Raw genomic sequence first — 9645 nt, forward strand, 5'->3', positions numbered from 1 at the left:
AATATCCATACCAGATCCGAAGGGCTTGGTACAGATGGGAGGGGGGACCCCATGCTTTTTTTTAATTATTTCTGCAATAAAGGGAATTATTTTACATTCAGCTGTCAGTGGGGAACCCCGCTGACAGCTGAAACATTAACACATGGCTGTTGCTCCTACAATCCCGCATGATATGTTATCAACTCATGCGGCATTTTAGTAGTGAAAACCAATGCAGCGCTCATGTTTCAGCTGTCGGCGGAGTTCCCCACTGACAGTTGAATGTCAAAGTATTGCAGGGCATTATAAACAGTGTTTTAAATAACCGGCGTGGGGTCCCCCCTCCCATCCATACTAAGCCCTTCGGGTCTCGTATGGATGTTAAGGGGTATAAAAAACAGCATGGGGTACCCCCCAAAATCCATAACACATACTTATCCGAGCATGCAGCCCGGCAGGTCAGGAAAGGGGGGGGGGGACGAGCGAGCGCCCCCCCCCCCTTCCTGAACCATACCAGGCCACGTGCCCGTACCAAATTATTCAAACATTTGTAAACAGAACAATGAACTGAAATGGTTTGGCATTTGTACCCCAAATATGACGTTCCCTGAGGCGTTGGTAAACCGAGGTACGCCTGTATTAGTATTGCAATCCTTTGTATTGGGATACATAGAACCAACATACATCTGAATTGGTAACATAGCATAACATTTGTGTCACATTGGAGATATCTGGTAGTTACACTGACCTTGCCCAGGGATTTAGGATTGATTCACAGCACAGAAATACAGGCTGGATTAGCAATGTAGCTCCGTGGATTAGTGGTTAGCACTACTGCCTCACAACTCTCGGGTTGTCGGTTTGAATCCCAACCACGCCAAGGAAGTAGCATGATCTCCATGTGTGGCTGTCTTCAAATAGATGTTCTGGCAACATCTTTGCTTTCTGTCTAAATGATCCCTAAAATGTGAATTAGAATGAGGCCTTGTCTGTTGAAACACCTTCAAAGCTGCACCTTATGTGAATGTCATACAATGGGATAAAGTAAGGGCCTGGACTACTAATAGATTTGATAAGGATGGTTTACACTCCACCCACTTTTGTGAAGGATTTGGCAAGCAAAGAGCTGACAGAGAGAGAGAAGAGCGAGCCAGTGAGACGAAGAAGAGTGAGCGAGATATACATACTGAAGAGTGATAAAGAGAGACATTCAGAAGAGTGAGCGAGAGAGAAAAGACTTGGTTGGTGAATCCACACATCAAACTTGTCACAAATCCTGGCGTGCATTTTTCCCCCAAATGCATAGCAGACCCGTATCCCAGCAGGCAGGTACCGCACGCCTTCAAAGATTTATTTCCTTTGTTGATTTTCCTGCTTCGCTCACACTATATGCAATTGAAAATTACTCTTTAAGTTGCCAATTTTACTGTGTTTTCTAGAGAATTACTAACTAGTTGTGTTTTCAATTGTGTTAAATTGCTAATAATTGGCCACAATTCTCAAATACCTTTGAACTCTCGCTGCAACAAATGGCGTATGTTAATACACTCACATTCACATTCATTATATCCAATATCAGGTACGATGTCAATGCACAAATCACTCCTGAAATTGCACACCCTGGATGCGACTTGTCATGTGATTGGCATGGCCAGCAGCTTGCTCTTTGCATGGCAAATTGCACCCAATGTTACTGGGGGCCAACACCACTGTCACATCTAATCCGATGCGGCAATTGCCCAACTTACAGTGAAGTTGCACGAGTTCACAATCCAATTGGATGTGAACAGAGCCTACAGTGGCCAATAGGGTGCGACTTGGTCTACGATTTGCAAGTCGCCTGTCATGCCAATTGCATGGCAATCCCAAACAATGTTACTGGGGGCCACCCGGTCACATTAAAGCAGATTTCTAAGTGGTGTTATTGACACCACAGTCACATCATGTGACTTGCATAGAAGTTGCATGATTTCAAAGTCGGGGTACATGGTGATTTCAAGTGCAATTTGCAAGACATCCGACACCGATCTCTCAGCAAATTGCATGAAAAGTAGTGTATTCATTACTCTATTATTACTTGCGGCTACGACCAAGTTTGAACCACAACAATATGAACGATACAATAGCGTGCACATTGAGTGGGACTTGGCATGTGATTTGCACAGCATGCAAGTTGTAAATCGTCTGCAAAGTCGCACCCTATTGTCTGCTATTAGAGCAGTGTTTCTCAACTCCAGTCCTCATGGACCCCCAACAGGTCATGTTTTCAGGATTTCCATTATTTTGCACAGGTGATTTGATCAGTTTCACTGCCTTAGTAATTACCACAGCTGTTTCATCTGAGGGAAATCCTGAAAACATGACCTGTTGGGGGTCCATGAGGACTGGAGTTGAGAAACACTGTATTAGAGCGACCATATGGGTGTGTTTCAAACACTGATTTCTTAAGTAGTACATGTTCTACTTTAGTGGCAATTTGCATAGAGATCTGTGTCAGATGTCTTTGAAAATTGCATTGAAATGGTCAACATTACTGTAAGTCGCATGATTTGTAAATCCGCTTTGCCCAGAGTGTAATGTTTGGTGATGTTTGATTTCTGGAGTGTTTCGCCAATTGATGGGAAATTCACCATACTAGTCAAATCGATTTGTCATTTTCAATATCGCATACAAGATGTGGTCATGTGACTGTCTTAACTCATGTGAGAATCTGGAGGGAATTGTGACCATAGTAGCAATAAAGGTTCCAATTGGGGTTCCCTTTCACATCCCTGCTCAATGTTCTGTTGTATGCTGCACACGTACATTTCACTGTATATATCTTTCTGATTTGTGGGGCCTGTATACCAAGGGTTAATGCAGGTAGGAAGCGGATTCATCAGGTGAAAACACTTTCACTGACCAACTTAAGGTCAGTGGTGGGTGAGGCTTCATTGGGTGTGGGGCCTTGTTTGGCACGCTCCAAATACAACCTAGCTTATATAAAGACGTGCAGTAGGGAGTGATTTGGCCTGTTACTAGGCCGGGTGGTTTGTGACTAAGTCCTTGCTTGTAGTGGTTTGGGGGAAGAAGAGATTTTGTGCTGAATTGCCCCAGACACCACTCAGGCTGTGTTTGGAAGTGGGCTGGAAATGTTTGCATATTTTTGGCCTTGTAAAGTGTGTTTGTGTGTTATTGCACAATGATTGTGTTTTTTCTCTTTGCATTGAAAGCCTCACACATGTCAATCGTTTTGTTTAAAATCTGCTCTTGTTTTAATTTTGCTTGCTTATTTAGACTCCAATGCATTTTTCTGACAAACCTGCTGACAAATGTATGTGTAGGGGATTTGTAGAGGTGGGAGTGTTTTTTTTCACATGCTTTGTTTTCTTGATATTTTGATCTGTAGACTTTTTTTTGTGAATGGATCTTTATACTACGTGATTGTGTAAGTAAATCTTATGTGCACGAAAATGTTACTTGATTCCTCTTCCCCTTTGTTTCCTGCTATAACCTGAGCACACACAGTTCATTAGAAGTATCTTTAGATTGTAAGCTCTTATGAGCAGGAGTGTTTTATTTTTGCCACATCAATCCTATTCTTTTTGTGACTCACCAAGATATTGACTATACCTACTTGTTCCTGCTGACCAAATAAATGAAGATATATTTGATCAATAAATGTTTGACCGATGTTTTTGTGTTTATTTTATGTTCAATATATGAACAACCTTAGTAGTTACTTTGTATACTTTTACAAGCTACATTTGAGCAGATTATATGAGTGTGAATATGCAAGTGTGTGTAAACTGGCTTTTTCAAAACCAAAAAAAAAAGAAAACCCACTTGCACCACAATATTGTTCTGTACTAATGAATGTCACATTCACTGTGCAGCCAGCTACAAGTTTTCTACAATTCGATTTACAGTAATAAAATCGTCCACACTTTGTTGATTTTTGGCCTTTGGCAACAAATATTAGCTAAGGTTAAAAAAAACAAATCAATAAGAAACACACATTCGCGAAAGCTATCATAGCCGTGCATAGAAATGTGCGATTGCAAACAAATAAGCACCAAACAGGTGTCCGCATGGCGCATGAACGGCTATCCTGGAAGTCCGTCATCACGTGCGCGCGCACCCGGAAGTGGTTGTGGGGAGTGTAAGTGGATGGAGGTTTTGTGTTGGTTGAAAATTTTGATAACTTTATTGGCATTTGGACATGGCGAGAGCACAGTTCTCAACTGAGGAGATGATCCTTATATGTAAAGTAAGTGTGGCCATTGCAAATATGTTTATAACATGTGAGGGACAGGTAATTGTAATTTTGTGGGTGGGGCCTAGCAGAATCTCACTTGGTGCACATGCTACTTATCTGCACATTAGCTCCTGGGTATTGATGGGTCAATGATATTAACCACTTGCCTACTGGGTACTCCTACCCCCTTCCTGTCCTGGCCAATTTTCATCTTTCTGCACTGTTACACTTTGAATGACAATTGTGCGGTCATGCCACATTGTACCCATCTTAAATTTATATCAGTTTTTTCAGACAAATAGAGCTTTCTTTGGGTGGTATTGACTTGCTGCTGTGAGTTTTACTTTTTGCTCGATAAACCACAAAATAGCTCATAATGAATAAAAGTCTGTTTATATTATAACATTTGGTAAACTGGTAATTTAGCAACACTGATGTGCGTTGATGAGGCAGCACTGGTGGGCGGCACTGCTGGCCACAGGTGGGCGGAACTGTTGGGTGGCGCTGGTGGGCACTGATCATCGGGGCCGACCCCTGCTTTGATAACTGCTGGTTCTCGGCAGTACTTTCCACACATTCTGACAGCGTGATGAAAGTGCAGCCAAGACCCGGCAAATGCATTTCCCGGTGATCAGCGTGTCATTGGACATGGCTGATCACATGGTAAAAAGCCGCTGTGATTGGCCTTCACCACATCACGTGATCAGCTGTGTCCTTAGGACACAGCAATCACGGAGAGCGCGTTCTGCCAGGATGTCATATGACACCCTCCCAGAGCTGCCTGGATGCAGTGTAGCGTTATTCGGCTATCTGCGGTCACCAAATAGGAAACCAGCTAGGCCTTCATGGCTAATCTTTGAATATCTGGACATGTATACTGCGTATAATGCATTACATTCTACAATGTGTTGGTGTACATGGTATTACAGTGTGCAATGCGTTGCTGGATTCTGCATGACAGTGGACAGCGTATCACAGTGTGCAATGCGTAGCTCCAGCCTGCATGACAGTGTACAGTGCATTACAGTCTACAATGTGTGGGTGTACACGGTATCACAGTGTGCAATGCGTAGCTCTATCCTGCATGACAGTGTACAGTGCATTACAGTCTACAATGTGTGGGTGTACACGGTATCACAGTGGGCAATGCGTAGCTCTATCCTGCATGACAGTGTACAGTGCATTACAGTCTACAATGTGTGGGTGTACACGGTATCACAGTGTGCAATGCGTAGCTCTATCCTGCATGACAGTGTACAGTGCATTACAGTCTACAATGTGTGGGTGTACACGGTATCACAGTGTGCAATGCGTAGCTCTATCCTGCATGACAGTGTACAGTGCATTACAGTCTACAATGTGTGGGTGTACACGGTATCACAGTGGGCAATGCGTTGCTCCATCCTGCATGACAGTGTACAGTGCATTACAGTCTACAATGTGTGGGTGTACACGGTATCACAGTGTGCAATGCGTAGCTCCATCCTACATGATAGTGTACAGTGCATTAGTCTACAATGTGTGGGTGTACACGGTATTACATTGTACAATGTGTGGGTGTACACGGTATTACATTGTACAGTGTATTACAGTGTGCAATGCGTTGTACACTGCAGTGTGCACTAAAGCATTTTACACTCATGCACTGTACACACTAACGCATTTGACATTTCTAGTGTGCAATGCATTAGTGTGCAATGCCTTGGACAGTACAATGCATTTGCAGTATTGGTGTATGTTTATTAAGCACAGATAATTAATCTGATTTTAGTTATCAAGGAGAAGTCTTCTCTGTCCCCCTGTTTATGAGGTGGAGGACAATTGTTTTCCGAAGAAGAGAGGAGACATTTTTTCAAGGAGATCTGTATAGATTTCCAGAGATATGTGTAGATGGTTGAGGGGCTGCATGTGATCTCCGGAGATAATTGGGATTAACGATCACCTGAGTTAAACCAGTGAATGAAAAGTGTAAAAAACATGGATTGAAAATAATCTGCACTGACCACTGTGCTTTGTCAAGCCACATACTGGCACATTCTGGTGTCACACAGATGCGATGTGAAATTTGCAGTGTTTTCTGTGCAAGCGCTGCACCGCATCGCAACCGCAACCCCTTCATGCCACCTGCTGCGGCTTTCTAGGTGAAGTTACCAACACACCAAAATTGGTACACAAAGCGTATTGCGATTTGCCAAATTGGATGGCATGCCTATTCACACCCATGTGCATACCCTGAAAAAGGGTCCTGCACATTTTTGGCCCGGATGCGGTGCAATTTGAGGTGTGCAAAATGTTTGTCTCTAATTGCAACGCACACAAATTGCATGTGATTTGCCCAGGAGTGCGGTGTTAGACCACAATGCATGTATGTGAAGCCAGAATAAAAGGATGTGGATTTTGTCTATTTTTACTTGCGCATGTTAACATTATGTAAGTGCGTTATTCTTCTGTTTAACATGCTATAGAAATGCAACATGCATTTGGATGGAGTGTTTTTGTATGTGCATTTTGGAAGTATTCTAAACACACATTGACCCTAGGGCCACACCATATCTTATGCAGGCCATAGGTGGGTCGAAAATCGGCCGATTTTCGGATCGTTAGTGGGCTATTTGTTCGGCCGTTTTTCGGTATTTTGGCAGATTTTTTTTTTCGGTAAAGTTGGAAAAAAACGGCCGAATTTGCCGATCGGCCGATTTTCGCGGCAATGATGGGCAAATCGGCCGATTTTTTACTGATAAAAAATCTGCACATGAGCAGTGACCTGCAAGAGGAAGACAAAAAGAAGAAAAAGAAGAAGAGGATGATGAAGAAGATGATGAAGAAGAGGATGATGATGAAGAGGATGATGATGATGATGAAGAAGAAGAAGATGATGAAGAGGAGGATGATGATGAAGAAGAAGAAGAAGAGGATGATGATGATGAAGAAGATGATGAAGAAGAAGAGGGTGATGAAGAAGAGGATGATGAAGAAGAAGAAGAGGATGATGATGAAGAAGAAGAAGAGGATGATGATGATGAAGAAAAGGATGATGATGATGAAGAAGAGGATGATGATGCAGAGGGTGATGATGATGAAGAAGAAGACGATGAAGAAGAGGATGATGATGAAGATGATGATGAAGAAGAAGAGGATGATGATGATGAAGAAGAAGAAGAAGAAGAAGAAGAGGATGATGGTGAAGAAGAAGAAGAAGAGGATGATGAAGAAGAAGAGGATGATGATGATGATGATGAAGAAGAAGAAGAAGAGGATGATGATGATGATGAAGAAGAAGAGGATGATGATGAAGAAGAAGAAGAAGAAGAAGAAGAGGATGATGATGATGAAGAAGAGGATGATGATGAAGAAGATGATGAGGATGATGATGATGAAGAAGAAGAAGAAGAAGATGATGAAGAGGAAGAAGAAGAGGATGATGATGATGAAGAAGAAGAAGAAGAAGAAGAAGAGGATGATGATGAAGAAGAAGAAGAGGATGATGATGAAGAAGATGATGAGGATGATGATGATGAAGAAGAAGAAGAAGAAGATGATGAAGAGGAAGAAGAGGATGATGAAGATGATGAAGAAGAAGAGGATGATGAAGAAGAGGATGATGATGAAGAAGAAGAAGAGGATGATGATGAAGAAGAAGAGGATGATGATGAAGAAGAAGTAGAAGAGGATGATGATGAAGAAGAAGAAGAAGAGGAAGAAGAAGGATGAAAAATGAGAGGAATCCCAGTATGGCAAAAAGTGTCCCTGCAGAGAGCTCCGCTATTTCTTTGACAGTTCCTTGACATTTACAGCGGTTGCAACATTGTATCTATTTGTTTCCGATTAAAAACATCTGTATCCGAAATGGATACAAATACATTGTTGCAACCGCTATAAATGTCAAAGAACTGTCAAAGAAATAGCGGAGCTCTCTGCAGGGACACTTTTTGCCGGCTGTAGACGGGATGAAAATCGGCCGATTTTTTTTTTTTACCATTGCTAGTAACATCGGCCGCTTGAACAACCGATTTTTCATTTTTTAAAAGAAAAATCTGCTGTTTTTCTCCCCGTCTATGGCCTGCATAAGCATTAGTGTGCCTGGGGGAGGGGGGGGACCTTTGGCCTTTCCAAACACAGTAGATGCTCCAAGAATGTTTCCTTGAACTCTTGAAATGGTTAAAAATGAAAGACACTCTAGATAGCCTGCACTGAGAATTGACTGTCATGATGACGTGTCAATGATTATTTGTTCTCATTTTTCAGGAGTGGTACTGCTTGCGGTTGAAGCTGGTAGAAATCCACCTTCACGTCCTCCACTCACCTTCACTTGTGGCCAGTGGATATTTTGTGGCCGCAGGCAAGAATTGGCATCGAGGACCTGCATAATGACCCTGGCATGCCAGAGGTGGTTTGGAAGCAGCACAGCAATTTGACCATCCCTTTCCTCTATGTTGGTTTTAGGGGTGCAGAATTGCTTCTCGTTCGTGAACGGACTGTCGCCGGATATCAGAGTCCCCATATTTTCAAGATATGTTTTAGCCATGTTGGCTTATTTTTATGTTATTTTCCAAGTGTGTCGCACCTAACCGCACAGTAGTGTGGTGCCATGCGTATTTGTGGCTGTGAATGGGGCTGTTTTTAATAGACGTGTGTAGGTGCAACAACGTTTTCATCATGGTACCTGCGCACATCTACATAGGGCATTGCATTTCTTTGCTGTGCTGGAAAATGTGTGTTCTTGCATGCGTTTTTGCACCACCAATGGTGTGAACAAGTCCTAAGGGCTGGTTCACACTATAGAAACAGTCTAGATGTGTTCCTGATGGGTTTTTTTCATGCCCTTTTGGCATGCATGTTTAGTGTGTTCCAGTACATTTTGGATGCGTTTTGGACATGTTTACATTGCATTTTTGTATCCCTTCCACTTATTTTTTTCTATTTTCTTTGTATTCAATGTAGTTAGGGACATGTGCGTTTTAGTACATTCAAGGACGTTTCAATGTGTTCCAGTACAGTTCTGTGCAGAAACAATGCAGCGTGGTCAACTTTGTTTACAGCACCTGCAATGCATTGAAAATGCAAGCGCTGATGTGAACTATGACATTGACAACCATATAACCTTCTTTCTGTGCGTTTGTGATGCTGAAAAAGCAACTGAAACACATGTAGTGTGAACTGGCCCTAAAGGTTATTAGAGGTCAGGGAACAGGACTGACCAGGAATTGTGAATTCAATCAGACTAGTGGTGAGATACAATCAGCAATTGTATAATAATGTGAGATCTGAGCTGTAGCTGATAGAAAATGAGACACATTCACTTGATCAGTAAATAGATAGTTAAAGAGTGGGGCGGTGATCCATAGATTTGCATATGGGACAGGTGATGATGGGGTGGGGGAGGGGGTCAAGTTGTATAAGGAGACAGATTTAAAAGAGAAAAAGTTACA

This window comes from Staurois parvus, unplaced genomic scaffold (assembly GCF_062004578.1).
Source record: "Staurois parvus isolate SC_StPar_1 unplaced genomic scaffold, SC_StPar_1.0 ptg000013l, whole genome shotgun sequence".
NCBI lineage: Eukaryota > Metazoa > Chordata > Amphibia > Anura > Ranidae > Staurois > Staurois parvus.